The sequence below is a fragment of the Nematolebias whitei genome, chromosome 16 (assembly GCF_014905685.2).
Source record: "Nematolebias whitei isolate Nwh7 chromosome 16, NemWhi1, whole genome shotgun sequence".
Lineage (NCBI taxonomy): Eukaryota > Metazoa > Chordata > Actinopteri > Cyprinodontiformes > Rivulidae > Nematolebias > Nematolebias whitei.
In genome coordinates, this window is record NC_056513.1 from 20,490,118 (window position 1) to 20,513,028 (window position 22,911).

Genomic DNA, 22,911 nt, shown 5'->3' on the forward strand with positions numbered 1-22,911 from the left:
TATATATGTATATATATATATATATATATATGTATATGTATGTATATATATATATATGCATATATATATATATGTATATATATATATATATATATATATATATTTTAGATATGCCTGTAAATTTTGTTTGATGAGTACATTTCATTCAATGTTCGGCTCTGTGGGCCAATGATCAAACAGTTGATTTAATCAATTCATTCTCTCTCTCGCTCTTGATGAAGACAGTTGCTCTCACCCTCCCTCCCTCCCTCCCTTCAGCTTTTTTGCTCTCTTGTCCTGTCAACCTCATCAGAGCCTCTCTTTACACATCTTCCAAATCAAAAATTATTATGGATTTGGTCAGCTGGTCTCTCAATGCAATTTATTTTTTTTATTCCATCAGACAACAGTGTGTTGGAGAGCCCTCATGCCCTGAATGGACACATGCTGCTGGGTTTGTCATGGATTCCTGGGTGCAGTGGAAGATGACGTGCCTATCTGTGCTGTCCATGGAGGACGCAGAAGATGTGTACATCATTGGATTTATGATAACAGGGTTTCTACTTTTTATAATCGGCGGATACCTAGGATATTGACAAATTAGGAAGACATTGGCAGCAGTTTTGGCCATGGTAATGCTGTCAGCCCTATGTGAAGGATCCATTTGTGCCTTGAGCGCTCAGACTCATGCTTAACAAGTTCAACCACAAGCTGGACATGATTTCTGAGAATTGTAGGCCACTTGCGGCTCCTGGAACTTGCCAGCATAAAGGATTTTACCTTGGAGAAAGCTAACGAGCACGGACCAGGCGGAATGTCCACAGAACTGACTGCTTGGATTTGGCATGAGTGTACCAGTAGAACAGGCAGACAGAAATCAGAGTCTGACAGCCCAAAACACTTGTTTATCTGAATTTGGCCTCCCCACTGGCCTTGGACAGGCTAACTCATATTAAATTGCTCCTGGAGGATACGTAAACTAGAAAATCTGCCTGCCCCCACCCTCCCAATGGCATCTGAACTGTGACTCTGATAGACACCATCATATCAGAACTTTGGAAGTTTCTGGAGTGTCCATGGACAACTCACCACTTTTATGCATACATGTGTTATGATGTCATTGTATCTTAGCTGTTTGTTGTGAGGTCTTTTTTTGCATCTTTTACTCAGTGCCTGGCCAGGATATGGTGTAAGACATAATTTTTTTGGGGCGTCCTCCACCCTCATGTTCTCTTTTTCTCATTTGCTTGTATGTAGTATGTAACAGGTCTGTCTTGCAAATGAGTCTTTGAGGCTCAATGGGAACTAGCCTGTATAAATAAAGGTCTAATAACCTAAATAAAGGTATAATAATAATAACAATAATAATAATAATAATAATAATAATCCATCCATCCATCCATTTTCTTCCGCTTATCCGGGGTCGGGTCACGGGGGTAGCAGCCTAAGTAGTGAGGCCCAGACTTCCCTCTCCCCAGCCACTTGGGCCAGCTCTTCCGGGGGAATCCCGAGGCGTTCCCAGGCCAGCCGAGAAACATAGTCCCTCCAGCGTGTCCTGGGTCTTCCTCTGGGCCTCCTTCCGGTGGGACGTGTCCGGAACACCTCACCAGGGAGGCATCCAGAAGGCATCCTAAACAAATGCCCAAGCCACCTCAACTGGCTCCTCTTGACGTGGAGAAGCAGCGGCTCTACTCCGAGTCCCTCCCGGATGATCGAGCTTCTCACCCTGTCTCTAAGGGAGAGCCCAGACACCCTGCGGAGAAAACTCATTTCGGCCGCTTGTATCCGAGATCTCATTCTTTCGGTCACAACCCAAAGCTCGTGACCATAGATGAGGGTGGGAACATAAATCGATCGGTAAATTGAGAGCTTCGCCTTTTGACTCAGCTCTCTCTTCACCACGACAGACCTGTACAGCGCCCGCTTCACTGCAGACGCTGCACCTATCCGCCTATCGATCTCACTCTCCATTTTTCCCTCATTCGTGAACAAGACCCCAAGATACTTGAACTCCTCCACTTGGGGTAGGACCTCCTCCCTGACCCGGAGAGGGCACTCTACCCTTTTCCGGCTCAAGACCATGGCCTCGGATTTGGAGGAACTGATCTTCATCCCGGCCGCATCGCATTCGGCTGCGAACCGCTCCAGCGAAAGCTGTAGATCACGATCTGATGAAGCCAATAAGACCACATCATCTGCAAAAAGCAGAGAAGCAATCCTAAGGCCACCAAAACGGATCCCCTCAACCTTGGCTGCGCCTAGAAATTCTGTCCATAAAAGTTATGAACAGAATCGGTGACAAAGGGCAACCTTGGCGGAGTCCAACTCTCACCGGGAACAAGCCCGACTTACTGCCGGAGATGACAGGGACCTAACAGCCCGTATCAAAGGGCCCGGTACCCCATACTCCCAGAGTACCCCCCACAGGGCCCCCCGAGGGACGCGGTCGAACGCCTTCTCCAAGTCCACAAAGCACATGTAGACTGGTTGGGCAAACTCCCACGCACCCTCCAGAACCCCGCTGAGAGTGTAGAGCTGGTCCAGTGTTCCACGGCCAGGACGAAAACCGCACTGTTCCTCCTGAATCCGAGGTTCGACTATCCGATGGACCCTCCTCTCCAGAACCCCCGAATAGACCTTACCAGGGAGGCTTAAGAGCGTGATTCCTCTGTAGTTGGAACACACTCTACGGTCCACCTTTTTGAATAGGGGGACCACCACCCCGGTCTGCCAATCCAGGGGAACTTCCCCGATGTCCACGCAATATTGCAGAGTCACGTAAGCCAACACAACCCTACAACATCCAGAGCCTTAAGGAACTCTGGGCGAATCTCATCCACCCCTGGGGCCCTGCCACTGAGGAGCTTTTTAACCACCTCGGTGACCTCAACACCAGAGATTGGAGGGCCCGACCCAGAGTCCCCAGGCTCTGCTTCCTCAGTGGAAGACATGCCGGTGGGATTGAGGAGGTCTTCAAAGTATTCCGCCCACCGACCCACAACATCCCGAGTTGAGGTCAGCAGCACACCACTCCCACTATAAACAGTGTTGGTGGCGTACCGCTTCCCCCCCCGAGACGCCGGATGGTGGACCAGAATTGTCTCGAAGCCGTGTGGAAGTCGTTCTCCATGGCCTCTCATAACTCCTCCCATGCCCGAGTTTTTGCCTCAGCAACCATCCGAGCTGCATGTCGCTTGGACTGCCGGTACCCATCAGCTGCTTCCGGGGTCCCACAGGCAAAAAAGGCCCGATAGGACTCCTTCTTCAGGCTGACAGCATCCCTCACCGACGGTGTCCACCATCAGGTTCGAGGGTTGCCGCCACGACAGGCACGACAACCTTGCGGCCGCAGCTCTGGTAAGCCGCCTCGACAATAGAGGCACGAAACATGGTCCACTCAGACTCAATGTCCCCCACCTCCCTCGGAACATGTTCAAAGTTCTCCCGGAGGTGGGAGTTGAAACTCCGTCTCACAGGAGACTCTGCCAGACGTTCCCAGCAAACCCTCACAATACGTTTGGGTCTGCCAGGTCTGACCGGCATCCTCCCCCACCATCGGAGCCAACACACCACCAGGTAGTGATCAGTTGACAGCTCCGCCCCTCTCTTCACCCGAGTGTCCAAGACATGTGGCCGCAGATCAGATGAGACGATGACAAAGTCGATCATCGAACTGCGGCCTAGGGTGTCCTGGTGCCAAGAGCACATATGGACACCCTTTTGCTTGAACAAGGTGTTTGCTATTGACAATCCATGACGAGCACAGAAGTTCAACAACAGAACACCACTTTGGTTCAGATCAGGGGGGCCGTTCCTCCCAACCACACCCCTCCAGGTCTCACTGTCATTGCCCACATGTGCATTGAAGTCCCCCAGCAGAACAAGGGAGTCCCCAGAAGGTGCACTTTCCAGTACCCCCTCCAAGGACTCCAGAAAGGGAGTATAATAATAATAATAATAATTATTATTATTATAATAATGATAATAATAATAATAATAATAATAAAATAATAATAATAAATAAATTAGAAGAGAACTAAAGTACAAAGTAGTAGAAGAGAATCAGAACAGAAACAAAGTGTTGGATGGAAAGTTTGTGGGGGGAAAGTGGTTTTAATGAGCCAGAGTGGGAGAAATTAATAAGAGAAAAGAGTAGTAGGCTTTATAGCCCTTCAGAGAGACAGAAAGAGATGAGGGCAGAGCTATAGGAAAGAAAGCTGCTGCCTCAGATTTGATCAAAAAAGCCTTTGAAAAACGTGAAAGGAGAGTTGGGTATGATACAATGCCACAGCGTAAAGGAGGAAATGAAGAAATACTCTTGCACTGTTACCTTCTAATTTTTTTTGTGTGGCAATGCTCTTCAACTTATTTTGCCTGCTTATGTGTCAGGTTCACTTGGCATGCCACCATCTGGCACAGTCTTAAGCGAAACACAATTCTTAGCCAACCCAACTGAATCGTTTTTTTAATTTATTTATTTTTATATTCAACTTCAAAATGAAAGTGAACGTATTTATTTAAATTTTTTATATCTTTTTGAGGTTTAACATATTGAAAATTAAATGATGATGACAACTAAAACGGTCTAGCCTTAAGAGTGGTATCAGAACTACAATAAAGCTTGACTGGTAACTTAACTCCTGCTCTTGATTGGTTGCTTAACAACCCCCAGAAGAGTATTTGAAACAATAGATTAAATCTCAAAGTTGATGCTCAATAAACTACGTATGCAATCCAACAATAGTCAGTCAGGTCATCTGGATGGTTTCTTTTTTATTTTGCTGAAATGTTTCGTCCTTCATCCAAAGGACTTCCTCAATCTGAGAAGTCACCAAACAAAACTGGATTGTTTACCTTTTAATCTTACCCTTTTTATACCAGAATTATTGTCTCAGAGGAATTTGTGAGGGAGAGGGTGGGCCCTGGAGGCCATCTTAGCACCAGCAAACTGTTCTTTTCCACTATGGAGTATGCTGTTTGTGGGAATCAGTTTCGTTTGGTGGCTTCTCTGACAGAGGAAGTCCTTCGGATGAAAGACGAAATGTGTCAGCTGTAAAAAGAAACCGTCCAGATGACCTGACTGAACATTGTTGAAATAGATTAGATAAACTTTTTAATTTGTTTGAGTTTAAATTGGGAGAAAGTATTAACAAGACAAAAGCAACTAGATTCATACAAATTAACCCAAACACACACACACAAAGAATGTAAAATTCAATTCAATTCAATTCAATTCAAAAACACTTTATTAATCCCAGAGGGAAATTATTTGTTGCTGTAACTCGTTATCCTCATTTCATTAAGAGATGTTATAGATACTGATGGCTGTAGTCAGGAAGGATCTCTTGTAAAGTCTATCCCACAGTGGATCCTAAGATCCAGTCCAAATAACTTTAAAACAACTTCAGAAATGCTAGGGAACATTCAGCGGCACTTCAAAATATACCTGGGAAATTTGATAACTTTCAAATAAATAGTTATTATGTACCAAGAAGCCTTTATCAACATTGTGTTTTATAGGAAGCAAATTAATAAATAAATAAAGTTACTGACCTTTTACACAGTCTTATTTACCCTTTATTCATAAAACCCTTGTTCTATATTTAGTAAGAAAATATGATGACTCTGTAGTAACATTTTAATACATACACAAATCTACTGCATATCAAAAAAGAAAAAAAAAAGATAAATGAATTAAATATAATAAATATCAAGGGGTTAAGATATATTTACAAGACTGAGAACGTTTACATTAAAACACACAAAAAATACATAAAGAAACCCATTTCACACAATACACATTTATGTGGGGGCTGCCAGGAGCAAGAATAGCTTTCTATCATTAGCTAATGAGCAGTTGAGGAAAGGAAGACAGATTATTTCTTCCCATCAGCCTTCACATTTGCCAGCTGGTCTTCAACCTGTGGACAGCTGGGCAACGATCCAAATTACAGTCATAAAGATGATTAAACCATTTTTACTTTCTCGAACTGCTTCTGGTGCTCTCAGATAGTTTTGATTTGTTAAATTCAGAGGATCTGTGAACATTTTATTAAAAAGAAGGAAAAAAATATCTCTAACTTTATCCTTGTCATTTATATTGTTGGACAAAAATAATTTTTTTGTGTGCATCTTAGAGGACATTGATTTCAAATATGTATTTTATTTTTTTAAGGTAAATTCAATCCAGAGTAATAAGAGTTACAATTTTGGAGGAAAAAAAAAAAAAGAGGTTAATTTAATTGGGTGACACGTTCAAATCTGTAGATACAGTTTATCTATGGTGTTTATTTAAAAATAGATCAAAAATTAATTCAGTGATTACCAAATGGTTTCTTTATTTGCAGGTGCTCATTACTTGGATCAGTGGTAATCAACCAATGTGCCACCAAAACCTGTCCAACGCACGTGTTTGTCAACGCACAGGTAGGCTCAAAGTCACATAGTCACACCCAAATACAAATTTAGAAAATTATTTTCTTGTGGGCATTTTTTGTTTTATTTGCATTAGTTATACATCACTAAATGTAGCAGTGATGCTGTTTGCTGTGAAATTCTCATAACCATTATTATACATATCTTCAGAATTGTATAAAAATCCCTTATTTTCCATAATCTAATCATGGCCTGTTACCTGGTTGTCTAATTAGACTACAAAACATTCTGAACTGCTGTCAAACGTAGTTTAGCCAAAGAGGACACAGAAACTTTAAAAACATGCAAAGGAAAAACAAATGTTCAGATCATGAGGCCACAGGATGTTATCCCTATTTAAAAATAAAATCAAGTATAATTTCTGATTATGGGCTCTGCCAGAAATGCTTCAACATGAAAATATATTTTAAAAATGCTGTACGTCTACAAAAATTAATGAAAAACAATATAAATATATACATTGAAAGGCAAAGGTTAGCTATGTCTAATGAAACTATTTGCTTACAATTTAAACAATAATCCAGTTAATTATATAAGTACTTATTCTAACAATTTATTACACCGCTCCCTTAAATCACAAATTGTGTGTTTTTCATGAGTACCTTGACATTAAAGGGATGTTTGTACAGTTTGCAACTTCGGAAATAATACATTGAAGCATGAACCAAAAGTTTGTGTTGACTATCTTGATCATTACACTTTGCTGCTAAAACCTGACTTACATTATTAAACAGGGCATTGAAGGAACATGTTAAGTTGTGTAAACGTCAGGTTTGAACAGCGTACCTGACATGACAAATGCAGTAGATGTTCTGAAGAGAAAAGCTTTAAAAATTGATGCCGACTCTTACACACATTAAGCTTCTTTTTACCCTCTTTCAGACTAATAAGAATTTTGGTCTAGTTTTAAAAAGCATGCTCTTGGCCCTCACTCATTTTAAGAATTTTTTTCCCTCCTGTTACCATAGTTGCTTATCCATTCATACTGTTGAGTCATTTAAAAGCCTCCCTTAGCCTTTCACTCTCTGTTTTCCTCATTTTATCCTTTTGTCCTTCTACATCTGTCATGTCCTCCTCACGCATTCTTATTTCATGGTTAGTTTTTTTTTATTATTTTGGTCTCATTTGAAATTCTCTCCTCTTTAAAGCTACAATGTTTTTGCTCCCACACAGTCTCCTCTTTATGTTCTACATGTTCGTGTCCAACACGCTCCGCTCATCTTTCTTTTATTGTTGCTCTTTTTATTTTCTGAGCTGTCCAAGTTTTCTCTTTCACCAGATTGTTTGAAGTATATCTTTATCCTACAGCACATTATGGTGTTGGAGAAGTAACAACAGATCAGCTGGAGATGACAAAAAATAATAATAATCTGAGGAAAAAGCAGAAGGGACAGTATGGGGGGGGGGGGGGGAGAAGTAAGATCAATGATGAGTAGACAAAGAAGCAGGGTTGGCAGATGTGCATTTCTGCACTGCACGTACAGAAAGAAGAATTAAATATATGGCTAAAACCTCTAATTTTAGACATGTTTAATGTATTTTCTTGCATCAGATAATGGGCTAAACACAAATGCATCAATATTTATTTGAGTGATAATCAATTTGCATAGTCTTATTCATGTTTTTGTTTTGCATTAAACAAACAGAACAAAATGCACAGAGGTAAAAAAAAAAAAAAATCAGAATTTTCGGTCACATTTAACAAGCATATACACTTTAATGCATAACTAGCTATGTTTACATGGACATAAGTAGTATGATAAAATGACCATTTGGAATAAAAATGCAACATTTAAACGCCCCATTCGGATTATTTTTTTGTTTATTCAGCTCGATCCGAAATAATTTGTAATCAGAATGAGATGGGTGGTTTATGCCAATTCATAATCCAAAGGGTGTGCATGTAAACACTTAATCTATATATTTTTTCCCCAATGGTGGAAAACTGACCAGACTGTGCATGTGCAACCTATATCTACCTCGCGTATTTCCACCTGGCTAATGCTAATAATATTAGCATGTCGGGGAAGTAAAACTGGCCGGTGAGCGACACAACATTTCTACTAGAAACTTTGAAAGATCTCAACATGATCTGTATCACCTGCAGCTCAGTCAGGGAGCGCAGTAACGTCTCCACCGTCGTTAAAACCTGTCGCGAGTCCATTTTGGGTGCTCAGGTTTGTTTATGTTCATCCCGGAAGTCCCTTTGTATCTAACCCAAATTTTATTTCACATTTCTTTTCAAAGGATCAAAAGAAAAAAAAATTGAACAAATTATTTAAATCTTCCCATTCCTCCAAAAGCTAAGGACGTCCACTTTAAAATCTTTTCAGGGGTTTACCCCTCTAAGGAATTCCTCAGACTTCGTTTTGCAATTGATGATAACACTTGTTCATTTTGTGATGATAATATTGAATCAATGGAACACATTTTCTTTGAATGTATGTATTGTAAAGCTTTGTGGGATGATGTGCGCTACTGGCTTTTCCCTAAAATTCCAAATTTACGTGAATTTGCTAAGAATGACATTATTTTTGGATCCCTGAGAAAAGAAAAAGCTCTTGGAAGGTTATTAAATGTGATTATTGTTATGGGCAAATATTTTATTCACAAGTGCCGTTTCCTTAAAACAAAACCATCATTCCCCACTTTTCACAAGAAACTCTGCCACCTCTTCTTCTCTATGAAGTTCATGGACAAACATCAAGGTGTGGAGTTGTTTCATATGATAAACAAACTGAAACTACTGGAAAACACCTAGTTTTTATTGTATTTGTTTATTTTTTATTTTATTTATTTATTTTGTTGTTGTTTTATTCTATTTGATTCTTGTATTAGTATTATTATTATTATTATTATTATTTATTATTATTTCTGTGTGTTTGGAAGCAACCTGTGCTGGCTTTTTTTCAGATTCGAATATCTCTATCGATGCCATATTTGTTGTAAATGCTGTTTATAAAAATAAAATAAATAATAATAAAAAAATGTTCATACGGGAAGTAAACTGGAAATAGAACTTCTTCTTCTGTGTTTTTTTTTTTAAGGAGAGTTCATCACTCTGCGCATGTCAGTACTTCTGTTCAGAATAAAAGTCCGCTGCATGTTAACGCTCGTTGTGAACGGATTGTGCCCATGTAAACGATACATTTGAATAATTTAATCTGAAAACATTTCAATCTAATCAAAGAATTTTGCGCAGCGTAAACATAGCTACTGACTCGAACACCAAAAAGCAGAAGATGTTTCAGTGAAAAGTAAATATGTTGACATTTTGTTGTGATTTGATAAAAATAAATGATTGCCTGTCATTGAGAGATGACAGTCCAGGCAGGATGGAGTGAATGATAAGACAAAAAAAAAGATTCAGTAGTGATTTGTGACAAAAGGCAGGTCAAAGGAAAAGTTTACAAGACATTGGTGAGACCATCTATGTTGTATGGTCTGGAGACAGTGGCACTGACAAGACAGGAGAAACAACTGGAAGTGGCAGAAATGAAGTTGTTGAGTTTGAACGTGTAAGTTACAAGAATGGATATTATTATAAATGAGATCATCAGAGGTACACCACAGGTTGAACGATTAGAAGATAAAGTTAAGAGAGGCCAGAGAAGATGGTTTGCACATGTCCAGTGGACAGTGGGTATATTGGGACAGGAAGTTAGAAATGCAGCTGTCAGGAAAAAGACAAGGAGGAAAGCAATAAAGATATATGGATGCAGTTGGAGAGGAGAGAAGACGGGTGAGGACAGAGGATTCAGAGCGAGAGGATGATTCACTGTGGCAAATTCTGAAAAAGAGCTGAAAGAAGAAAAACAAGAAGATGAGTTTGTACTTGGATGAGTTTTTTTTAATCCATAAACAATAAAACCAGATCTAAAAGTATAATAAAAAGCTCACGTTTAACTCAAACACAATCTGTTTTTCTCTAAATCTACAATGTCACAGTAAAACGATTGTTTCCCATGAATCAGAGAAATCTGTGCCTCAAATTATAAAATAAACTGAGCTAATCAACAAAACTCTTAAAATTTAAATACAATCACATAAATAAATCTAAATCAAAGTCTAAGAACATTTTAGCCATTTTTTTTAAGCCAGTCACTTTTAGCCTTCCCTTCCTTCAACAACCATGTGAGCTAAGATTCTGGCATTCAATGGAAAGGTCAACATTTCTCCAAAATGACTTGTGAAAAACTGATTCTAAAGTGTATGCATTGATTAGCTGCAGCAAAGTTCATTGATAATCTTTGAAATAACTCAGAGATTACATTATGAACTAAAAAAAAAAGCTAAACGTGATCAAACTATTGGAATTTATTGGTCAGTCTCTGTTTTTACATTTAATAACTGTACAATTTGCATGTAATGAGCACAGAATCCATTAGCTGCACCACTCATCAGAAAAGTACTGAGGTTTTATCGTGGCATACTGACTGAACTATTTCAATGTCCAAGACTGATGGTTAATCATGAAATATCTATACATAATACTAGATGTTACAACCCTTGGACCGAGTCTAGGAGGTACAGGGTGTAACACAAACTGTAAACTAAGCATAAAGCTAATAACTTAATAGCTCAAAAACAGCCCAATTTGGCATTACATTAATTTATTCTTCTATTAGTTTTGGGCGTTACAGACAGAAAGGAAGCAATGAATTTCAGGGTCTCCAAGACCTAAAGAACACAGAAAAGAATGCACCTTATCGCTAGAAAACGAAATGTTATCTGACAAAACAAAAACTACAATTCCTAAGCTCCCTGGCCACAAAACAGGAAAAAATGTTATTTAAAACAAAATATCGGAGAACTCCTACCAAACTTCCCATCTAAGCAAAAGTTCTTAAATCAAACTGTTCACAGAAGATTACAAATATCAACTCAGCGTTACTAAAATACTTGGTAGACAGAGTTCAATTCAAAGTCAATCACACCACAACAATGTCCAGGGGGAAGAGGAAATGCCCAAGGAAAATAAGGAAGTTGTAAAAAATAGGAAGTTGAAGCATCTGAAGCTATAAAAGCCAAAGCAAGCAACACATTCAATTAAAATAGCCTTGTTCTATATTTTCTTAATTATTTTGCTCAAAGTATTTGGTATGGTATGGTATAAAGTTTATTCATTTAAAAAAAGTACAAAACAATTCCATAACAATATAAAAAAGATACAAGAGATTTAAAATGAAAGGCAGCAGAAAGATGAAAAAATCTTATTATATCTGCCCCTTTTTTCAAACAATTATTTCAATCATAATAATTTTCAAGTAAAAAGTATATGCTCAAAGTATTTTTGTTCTTCTGTATAATAGCCGACCTTTAGGGTTGATTTTTTTAGGCTATTTGTTTTGTATGTAAATATCCATTTGGTGGCTTGTTAATAAGCAAGAAATCTTCTATCTTCCTTTTGCTATGTTTTAAAAAAATCATATAAAACGGATTTGCTTTCAAAAGCATTAAAAGTTTAAATAAATAAAAAAACATTGTTTATTTTTATTATTTTTTTTGGGTTTGGGCCTGTTATTACTGTGCAATTAATTAGTCTGATTGGGCTTGGAAAAAATGCCTACGGGCTAGGGCCGGGCCAGGTTAGATTTTTTTTAGCTCTGAATGCAACTCTAGCACAGAAGGCCTTACTGGCCCAGATGGCTCACCACTGGATGACGGGATGAAGGCAAGCAGAAAAAAAAAGAATAGTCAAGATGTTGAAGTCTATTTGCTGTGCTCTCCTAATAGCATAAATTGGTCATAAAAGTAGCGTGTTGTTGCGTCAGACTTCAATAATTATGTGTTGTACCTAACAGCATACTCTGCAATAACCAATTCAAAGGTTAATCACAGAAGAACAAACAGAAAATAACTGGGATCTGTAAAGAACTGTTCTGAAATTTACACCAATGCAACGAGATCTCTAAATAAACCCACTCATGTTTAGGGTCAACAACTTAAAAGTGAATCGAATTAAATATTTTTAAAGTTTAACTTATGTTGTTAGTAAAATTAGTTCTCACATGTCAGTAATTCATCATGTGACTGTGTGGAGACTAGTCTTGAGCTGAAGCTGCGGGCCACGATTCTCCTGACGATAGTAGTGGAGCAGGTCCTTTATATTTGTAATTGTCATTGTATGTGTGTATTTGTACTGTATATATACTTTGTAGTCTGTTAAACCAAAATGTAACTGAAAACCCACAGAATGTTTTTTTTTTTTTTTTCTTGGGGGGCTGGTCTTTCTGTTCCCTCTCATCCTCTCTCCTGTGGTAACTTTGCCATCTTGCATATGACTGAATATGTTTTCATGAAGTTTATATTCACTCATTATCCCAGTGCTTCACACTCATCACATTTGCTGATGTTATTTCTGTTGTGGTTGCCAAGGCAAGCTGTTTTATTATCCCTGTAATCCCCTCTATATGAGTTGTTAATCTAGAGCAGATTTGAAGAAATTCCCACCCTCTGTTCTCTTTGAGTGTGTTTCTTCTAGTTGATTTTTTTTTTTTTTTTACTTTTTAAGTAAACATTGTGTGTTCTTTCCTCTAGTGCAGGGGTGCCCAAACTTTTTCCCTGAGTGAGCCAAATTTAAAATCTATCAGAAGGCTGCGGGCCAAATGCAATACATGAAATGCAAATACTTCTTTAGGTAAAGTCCATTTATTTATTATAAAGTTATTTAACCTTCCATTCTGTATAAAGAACATTACGGAACATGCTATATTGGTGGTGGTGGTGGTGGTGGTGGGGGGGGGGGGCTGGAGATCCTCCCCCAGAGAGTTTTGAATAAAGTGGTTGCCATTTTCTGCATTCTGGTGTATTTTACAAATGTTTATTACAGTAGATTAACATGAAACAAAAGATGTAAACTCTGTTATTATTAAATTCTCTCTGACTGCAAAGTGTTCATGCAACACCGCTGCAGCTCTGCAGGTAAGAGGTGTTCACTTCAGGACACATTGAGGTCGCTGATTGGTCAGTCTTGTGACCCGGCCAGGGTGTACCCCGCCCCTCGCACTGTGATTGCTGGACATGGGCACCGGCGACCCCCGTGACTCAAAATGGAAGAAGCGGGTAAAAGATAATGGATGGATGGATGATTGGTCAGTTGCTGATGTGCCTACTGGACTGATTGACAGGTGTCGCGACTTGTGCAAAAAAAAAAAAAAAAAAAAAATCAGACATTTTACTGGCCCGTTTGAGACTGTCATCATTTATTCCATATACATGTTGGTGAATCTAATGTTTGAGAACTGAGGTTTCTTTTTTTTTTTTTTTTTACAAAATCCTAATAATGGTTTATTTATTTTTCTGGGGCGCTGAGTTAAAATTTAGGCGTGCTTGAGCACCTCCAAAAAGATGCTAAAATCACCACTGAAGCCAGTTCAGGTTTATAATTTACTTTTAAACGGTTTGTGTGATTTATAAGTGTATTAAGGATAGGATCATTTCTAATCTTACTAGTGTTTTAGTTTATCGTACACCGCGGGCAGGTATGCCTCCTCATCCTCCTCCCTGCTCTGCACTGTGGGACAACAAGTGCTGCTCTAAGTTTTTGGCCACACTTGATTAAAAACTGCCTAATATTTAGCACTTTGTCACTGGTTTAGAAAAGAGTTGCTCTCAGTCCTCCTGCTCAATTCAGAAAAGCGTCCTGGTCGCTCTGACATCTCTTCAAATACTCTGACTGGAGACAAATAACTTCAGGATGCGAGATCATTATTTCTTTTATGCGGTCCAGATAACTCCTGCAGTTATTCACACATGAGATTGTTCACAAAAGCGCAGGAACTTATGCGTAGTGCAAAACGTTTAATTATATTTTTGTGTTTTTTAATAAAATTGCCCATGACTTTTAAGGGCAGAGACTTTTTTCAAAAGTAGAATCAGAAATGCGAAGCGACAGCTCTGATGTGATATTAGGAATCTCAAAATGAGTGTTTCTGTTTAGTTTACACATCCAACATAGCTTTTATTTGTTCAAGGCAGTCAAATTTGTTCATAAATTTACTTTGTATTATTATTAGGCCTGAGAGTAACTGTATCCAATAAAACTGTTACCAGAAAGCACCCTTCAAATTAAGAGAGTTCCCAGATTTTGTTCATGGCAGGATCCAGCACTTAAGCCCTGGAGATACTGTACTGGTATTTAAACACATACCGGTATTTACCGTACACAGAAAGATGTCACATGGGAATAATTTTAAAACTTTTATTAAAATATGTACCAGACTTGACTGCTTTAAAATAAAAATTTGACAACTTCTGATCAGTGGAGCCCACGTGACCTGGAGAACAGCCAGTAAATGTTTTTATTTTTTTTCCCCTGAAAAATGTCTTTAACAAAAAAAAGTACTGGTAGTCAACCAAAAGTCACCCCATTACTATGTTCTTCTTCCTCCTGCGCTAAAGTCCTCTTCGAGGCTCGGCAAAACGTAATCAAACCCCGCTTCATCTCACTCACAGCTGGCAACTGTTTCCTTCTTCAACACCCAGATCGATCGCTTTTAACTTGAAAGCTGCATCATAAGAAATTCTACTTGCGTTTTCTATTATCGCTGCAGATCAACAGATCTGTGCACGAGGCGCAAAATATGGCAACGATCTGAAGAAAATAATTTGCGTCCATAATGAGAAATGGGTCCTTGAGAGTATCCCTCATTGGTCATTATGTTTAGATTTCTGGTCACATGATGACAGAGTGGGTGGAGTTATGGTAGGAAAATGTAAACCCTGAGTGATAGGTTTGGTACATGTACAAATGTTAACAAAAAAACGAAGTCCAGATGACATGATTCAACCTTTTTTGTTGTTATATACCTGGATGACTGAGAAAACAAACTTTGAGTTTTTGAAACCATTAGTGAAAAGGCCAGATTTCAGGGGTATCTGAGGCAGGCTTGAAACACAAGAGTCAGGGTGGCTTCTGGGTAATACCAGATGGCTAGGCCTCAGACTGACGAAGCCTCTTGGATGAGGGGCGAAACGTTTCTTTTTAACCAAAAAACGAAGTCCAGATGACATGATTCAACCTTTTTTGTCATGGTGAGAATAATTTATAAAGACACGATTACTTAGAACCCAAAAACAATGAAGTTGGCAGGGAAGGGCAGTTCCAGATGTGCTAACAAGTTTCAGCGTCTCCAAATAGTCAGAGATCTGAAAATGATGGGAATGGAGCAGAAGAGTTTCAGGCCAGACAGCATCATGGTTCAAATGGACCAGCAAGCCCATCATGGCGGTCCAACTGCAGTTTGAATTGGGCTGAGGGGAGCTCCAGCACACCGATGAAGACAGATCACTCCTGTTATTTATATATATATATATATATATAATATAGTTTGAAATAGGAAACAAGAACTTTTTTTTCATATAGTTCTGAGGGTGTTTCTGAAAATGTATTCTCTACCCTGCTTTCTTATTTTACTCGTTCATCATATTTAATCTGAACTCTAATCTTACTTGTGTTTAGATGTGTCTTGATGCATTCTATTTGTATATTATTCATACATTTGAGGCAAACATATCTTAGTGGTTTTAGATGTTTTTTTACCATATCTTTTATGTTTTTATCACTTTCATAAAGAAGAATGTCTTTGTTTAAATGCTGTGGCTTTGGAGACTTAAGGCTGACAGCAGCAAAGTGGGGGCATTGTGGGAAAGATACAACACTAATGTAGTCAGCAAAATTTAAAAAAATGACTTAATAAAAATAGAGCAAAGAGACGGGAAGAGAGAGAGAGAAACTTGGCAGGTGCTACACTGCAGGAATCAGTAACCAGAGGGGATTGCAGTCCTATTGATTAGCCTATTACGATATCAATCTGCCACACTGCTAATTTACTAATGACACCTTTACCACTGGAAAACATTATGAAGGAAGTGCTGCTTTGCCCTCACTTCACGAAGAACCCAACTGTGTCAGAGGCATTTCCATACAGAACAAAAACATAAATGCAACACTTATATATATATATATATATATATATATATATATATAAACTCCAGGTCTTTAGGGCCTCAAATACACCTCATAAATATTCTTCATTATGCCACAAATCTGTGAGACACAAAATGTTGACAGAGTGCTTGTGCCATGGTTGACATGCTTCATTGTATGTGAACATACAATGATGACAATACATAACACATCATTATTATTATTTTTCAAGTGACTTAGACCTTGGTAATTACTGCTCACAGTCCTTCACATTTTAGTTACTCAATCTTCATTGGCTTTATTTTGCAATTTTTTGTAGCATTTGCTATGGGCGTGTTACTCAAAGTTTCTGTCAAATGTTAAACCTGTTAAGGATGTATTTCTGGTGTGTGTGTGTGTGTCTGTGTGTGTGTGTGTGTGTGTGGGGGGGGGGGGGGGGGGGACGGGGAAAAAATGGAGGGAGGGGGGTACTGTAGAAAACATTCCTGGAAACATCTACTTTACCATCAGTGACATATGATTGATTTGGCCAAATTTCAAACATAAAATATACTTTAAACAAATTTAAATCTACTTAAATAATCAATAATTTAATTATTGCACAATAATTCTGATAATAAAAATCTTGGTGTTATTTTTGATTAGGATGTCTTTTATCCACCACATTAAGAACGTTACTAGAACCGCCTTCTTCCACCTGCATAATATCAATAAAATTAGAAACATTTTACCTAAGAATGATGCAGAAAAAAACTGGTTCATGCATTTGTCACGTGCTGACTGGACTATTGCAATGGCTTATTATCTGGGTGTCCAAATACTTCTTTATAAAGTCTTCAGTTGATCCAAAATTATGCTGCCAGAGTCTTAACTAAAGTTAGTAAGCGCGATCATATCTCTCCAGTTTTAGCTTCACTGGCTCCCCGTCAAGTCCAGAATTGAATTCAAAATCTTACTTCTAACCTACAAAGCTCTCAACAACCTAGCTCCATCTTATAATACAGATCTTATTGTTCCATATTTTCCTAATGGAGCACTTTGCTCTTAAACTGCAGGCTTACTCGTGGTCCCTAGAGTTTCCAAAAGCAGAACGAGAGGAAGATCTTTCAGTTATCAGGCTCCTCTCTTGTGGAACCAACTTCTGGTTTATATCTGCAAGGCTGCCACATTGTCCAGTTTAAAGACTGGGCTTAAGCCTTTGCTTTTTGATTAATCCTATAGCTAGGGTTGGTTTGTTATGCTGCCATAGGCTTAGACTACTAGAGGCCAAATTGACCTAATTTCCTTAAATGATTTGCTAAAATGGAATAGTTTTCATTTGATACTATTTCTATCTTAACATGTGATTCTTGACCTGCCATTGTGTATCTATTCCTACCAAACCCAGCCTGTCAAAGCCGACGGCCACTTGTCCTGAGCCTGGTTCTGCTAAAGGTTTCTTCCTCATGAGGGAATTTTTCCTTTCCGTTGCCTTCATGCTTGCTCAGGTGAGAGTCCCGTGATGAAGTTAAACTCAAAGCAGCCTGCTCCTCAGATATATAGTGTTATTAACTTACTCTTTATGTATATGAATGTCTCTGTTCAGTGGCCTGATATGACTTCTGTTGTGACTTGGTGCTATATAAATAAACTGAATTGAATTGAAATTGAATTCATTTTGAACAAACCATTTCATCTTTCTTTTCCTTCTTCACGTTTGTTATTAACTTGATGATAGCGACACATTTGGAGTCACATTAACAAACATGAGAATCCACCTTATTATTTGTTTTAGCAATAAAAAAAAAAAAAATACATTTTGGTAAACTGCATCCAAGCATCCAAAGCCTTCAGGAAAGATGAGGCCAAAGTTATGCCGTCTTTCTACTGTTACTTAGACCATTCTCTTCCCCCCATAGCTCTCTGACGTTTTGTGTCTCTTGAACCTCTGATGGGGAAATCTTTTCTTATTCAGTAAAAAAATGCTTTTAACTTTCTGTCACCACACCACAATATGTCCTCGTTAATTACACATAATTCCCTTTTAAGTTTTCAGAGTTCAGAAGAGAAGATCAGGAGCAGAGAGAGGGATGAGCACATGTGTGAGATCAAGGAAATGAGACAGCTAGTGCAAAAACAGATACTTATCCCCCTGTAAGACAATCCAGTGTAATAAGCTCCCACTAGGAGCTAGGGCGGCTTGCCCATTTTTAATGACCTGATACATAAAAAATTGAGGCTGCCAGAAAGCAGCTCATTCTTTCATCCTCTTTCTCTCAGCCTTCTGAGCTCTTGTCATGTCTTACTGTACCCCTTTGTATCTTCCCAACTCTATCATCGTATCTTCATCTTGGAGGGGGGGGGGGGGGGGGGGGGGGGGGGGGGGCTGAGATGCAGGATTGAAAGAGGTTACCGGGTTTCTTCTCTATTCTCTCTTGGTGTTTTAATATTTAATCAACACTTGACATTTCTTGTGTCGTTAAGTTGCTAAATAGGACTCAGAGATCAGTTCTTGACTCATCAATATTTTAATATTTTGCCACTACTGTATCTCTGCCTTCCTTCTTCCCTGTTGCATTTTTTACAGTCTTCATTTTGTTCATGTTATGTTTATCACTTACGTGTTCTTTAATTCATAGATTAGATACCAATCCAATAGTTTTGTCCAACTGCATGTTTTACGTCTGGGGTGTCAAACCCACTTACAAAAGGGGGCCAAAATTAAAACCTTTTTCAAAACTAAGGGCTGGTTTCAGAATCTACATTAACTCAAGTTAGATACCCTACATTTTTCTTGGTTGCAGGTTCCTCAACAAGAGTTTGATTGGTCTCATTTGACATTCTCTGTTGCACGTTTGACATCATAATCAAAGATTACTGAAAAAAAAAAGTGATTAGAATATTTTACATTTAAAATAACATCTTAGGGGCCAGATAATACGTCAACGACGGCCACATTTGGCCCTCAGGCCTTGAGTTTGACGCATATGTTTTAGGTGCATTTAAACCAAATAATCTCAAAGTCCTGCTCAGTACCATAGCAAGACATTGTTGTGCAGGTGGCCCTAATTAATAAAGCAAGGGGCCTAGCATTTTATATAATAATAATAATAATAAAGTATTTGTTTCAATGGATTATTATAAACTTAATTTTGGTACAGTCTATGTTGTTCTTTTTCTCAATAAAGATTATGTCTCAGCATTCCTTGTATTTAAATTAATCTTGTTGAGTTACTTCAACAATAAAATATATTCAGAAATTAAATTAATCCTATTAAAAGCAACCAAACCCTTCAGACAAGGGAACTCCATAAAACAGCAATGCTAAATATAGTCATAGTTTACAGAAAATGTTAACTTTCAGAAATTAAACTCAAACAGTAAGGCAGATATTAGGTGTTTAGTGAAGTTATTTATCTTTATTGATAACCTGCAAGCATCTTATGTGTTAATTTGTAAAACATAATGCCACCACCCCTAAAGAAAAAATTAATAAAGAAAGACCAGAAAATTGAGGCTATTTATTTAGCATAAAGTGTGTTGTCTGGGCCACCCACAGCCAAACTCCAGTTTATTCTCTATTGAAGAGTTGAAAACCTGACAGAGACTAAATAAAGAGGCAGAATGATGGGGGCAGTGTAATACACCTCTAAAAGTATCGCAGCTGCTTCTTCTTTACTCTTATCGACAAATTACTTGAAAGCTTTCAAACATAAAGAAAATTAAGTGAATGTAGAATTTGATGAATGGGCGTTTAAAGGACCTTTTATTACATGACTATCTCATTATTCAGAAATTGTTTCACACTGGTTGAAAGATGAAATAGCACCTGCCTGCTTTATGAGTCATTCAACTATGGCTCTTTTCTTATTATGCTAAAGTGGTGAAGTTATTCACCTGATTCCTCACCTGGAAACAATGTTTCATACAGGGGCTCATATCAGCAACAACAGCATCAACCTGTTGGTGCCGAGCCTCTCTTCTGTGCTTTGCTGTTACTCTCCAGTCCTACTTCTATTGTTCTTGTTGGTTTCAGAGCCCAAATGCTGTAGACAATCCTCTACAACACGTTGGTCTCTTGTTACATAATAGTAACACCTAATAATTTATTCTGTCGTTTACAGGAGCATTTGTTAAGGTTCCCCCTCCAACCTCTTGTGTTGCCATTTTATACTTTAAAATAAGTAATTTTCTTATGCTAGAATCTTCCAGTGCAGACCAATATTTAGCTGGATATTGAACATTTTTTGATGTTGGTCCAAATATTGGACAGTGTGGACTCTTTTTGTTTGAATTTACTTTGTACCTTTGAAACACTACCAGCTTCAAATTTATAAGAAAACCACTTATTAACACCTAGATTTGAACAATACCTCAATTAGTGTAGTTCAGATTCCCACAATGAAAGCATGTCCAAAAACATGCATGTTCCGGCTGCCATCAGGCCCAGGCCTCCATGTAAAATGGGACCATTATCTCAATGTGATATGTCTGGTTAAATAAAAGGAAAAAAGGGAATTAAAAAAAATACTAGTTCCAGTATAGAATATAATTTTTTTATACATTTGATCTTTCAACATTCATCATAATTTCATCATTCAGCATAATTTTGCTTGCTTTATATTATACTGCAAATTACAATCAGAAGGTAAATATTTTACCCAGATTCAGAAATAAATGTGATACTAATGCGTCATTGCTAATTAATCAGCCTTTTACATCCCAACCTGAAAATCTGATTTATTTTTTATTTTCGTTCACCATACATTAGTTTGTTACACCTGTGTGAAGTGCTCTGCAAACAAAACCAGACTCATCAATTTTTTTTTTTTATTACTGTTTATTCAGTCAGTTGTTTATGACATTGAGATAATGGTTGTTAATTTGATGCTTTTATTCAATAAAAATTAGAAATGTCATTAGGATGAAATACTTTCTTTTCAGGTTTGGTTTAAATAAGGAAACCCAAAATGCAGAACCAACTCGGAAAACTCAAAAATCAAAGTACATAAATAAAGTATTTCCTGAAAATGTATTTAGTCATGTTCAGGCTGCTGGTTTATACTGTATTATAGTACACTATTATTGTTTAGCATATATCTTAGATCCTTATATACTATTTATTTTTTATACTTTATATTTTTGCTATTTTTGGGTGTAACTGGGTCCTTGAGTACACAATTTCGTTCCACCTCATGTACCACATGTGATGTGAATGACAATAAAGAACATTAAAAATAAAAAAACCCTGACGATGCATCAAGAATACACACTAGAAAAATCTTAGGAAGAACTCGAAGGGAAACAAAACACAAATATCTTGAAAGCACAGTGCAAGGACGAGGGATAAAAAAAACGACAGAGTATTTAAAAAGCACTAAATGACAGATAATGACAAACAGCTGGAAGGACAATGAGGATCGGGTGAGAGTGGGAGGGAACAGGAGCTGAACTAAATGAGGGGAAAAACACTGAAATACAAGTAAAACAAAATACAAGAATCACAGGAAAACTAAATGGAAAAACAACACACAAGAAACAGACCCTGACATTTCTTTTTTTTTTTTTTTTTAACTGTCTTTTCTTTACAGAATGTTGCTTTTTATGTGCAAGCTGCTTTTCCAAAAAAGTAATTTATATTTCACCTATGTTTTTGTGTTATTTTCTCAGATAACATTGAATAGAGTTCAGTTCATGCCTTCAAAAATGGGATGACCAATAAAAATGTAGCGGCAGAGCAGCATATATTTAAATAATCCCATTTTGATTACTCTGTTTTATTGCAGTTCTATTTCTATGCAATAAGCACAGTGTAATGTTTGCAATGTTCCCCTCAGCACTTTGTGTCTACCTTTGTATACAGTATGTTTATGAATCTGTGTGGTGTCCATTAATCCAGATTCTTGCAAACAGGGATGTTAGCAGGAGTGGTGCATCTATAAAGCCGATCTGAGTCTCATTAGTGTGATAGCACGGAAACATTACTCAGACCTTTCTCAACCTCTGTCTCATTTGCAGATCTCTCCTCTGGTTCCCTCAGCTCTTTCTCACACATCCTTCAATTCTCACTCCTTCTTTCCTCTTAAACCTTCTCCCATCTGTCATCTCTCTTCCACATTCACTCGTTCTCTGTTTGACTCCTCTTAGTGTCTGTTAATCACTTATTTTCTTCACACATGCTGTGATTCCTGCTGCAACCCCCCGCCCCCCTTCTCATCACATTTTTGGTTTACAGCACAGCGGTGGCATTACCTACACTCTGTCACCTGACTCCAACACTTCCTTTGTTTCATTGATGTTGTCATTTTTCTTCTTTATTTTTAAATTTTACCCACATGGTGATTTACATTTTGGGTCTGAGTCCATTTACCATTACCCAAAGAAAACCCATGCATGCATGGAGAGAACATGCAAACTCGACCCAGAAAGTCTCCCGGACCGGGATTTGTACGGAGCAACCTGCTCAGTGTTGCCAGATAGAGTCGAGGTTTTCCAGAGCAAAAGTCTGTTAAAACCAGCCCAATCAGTATATTTGAACAAACACACACACACACACACACACACACACACACACACACACACACACA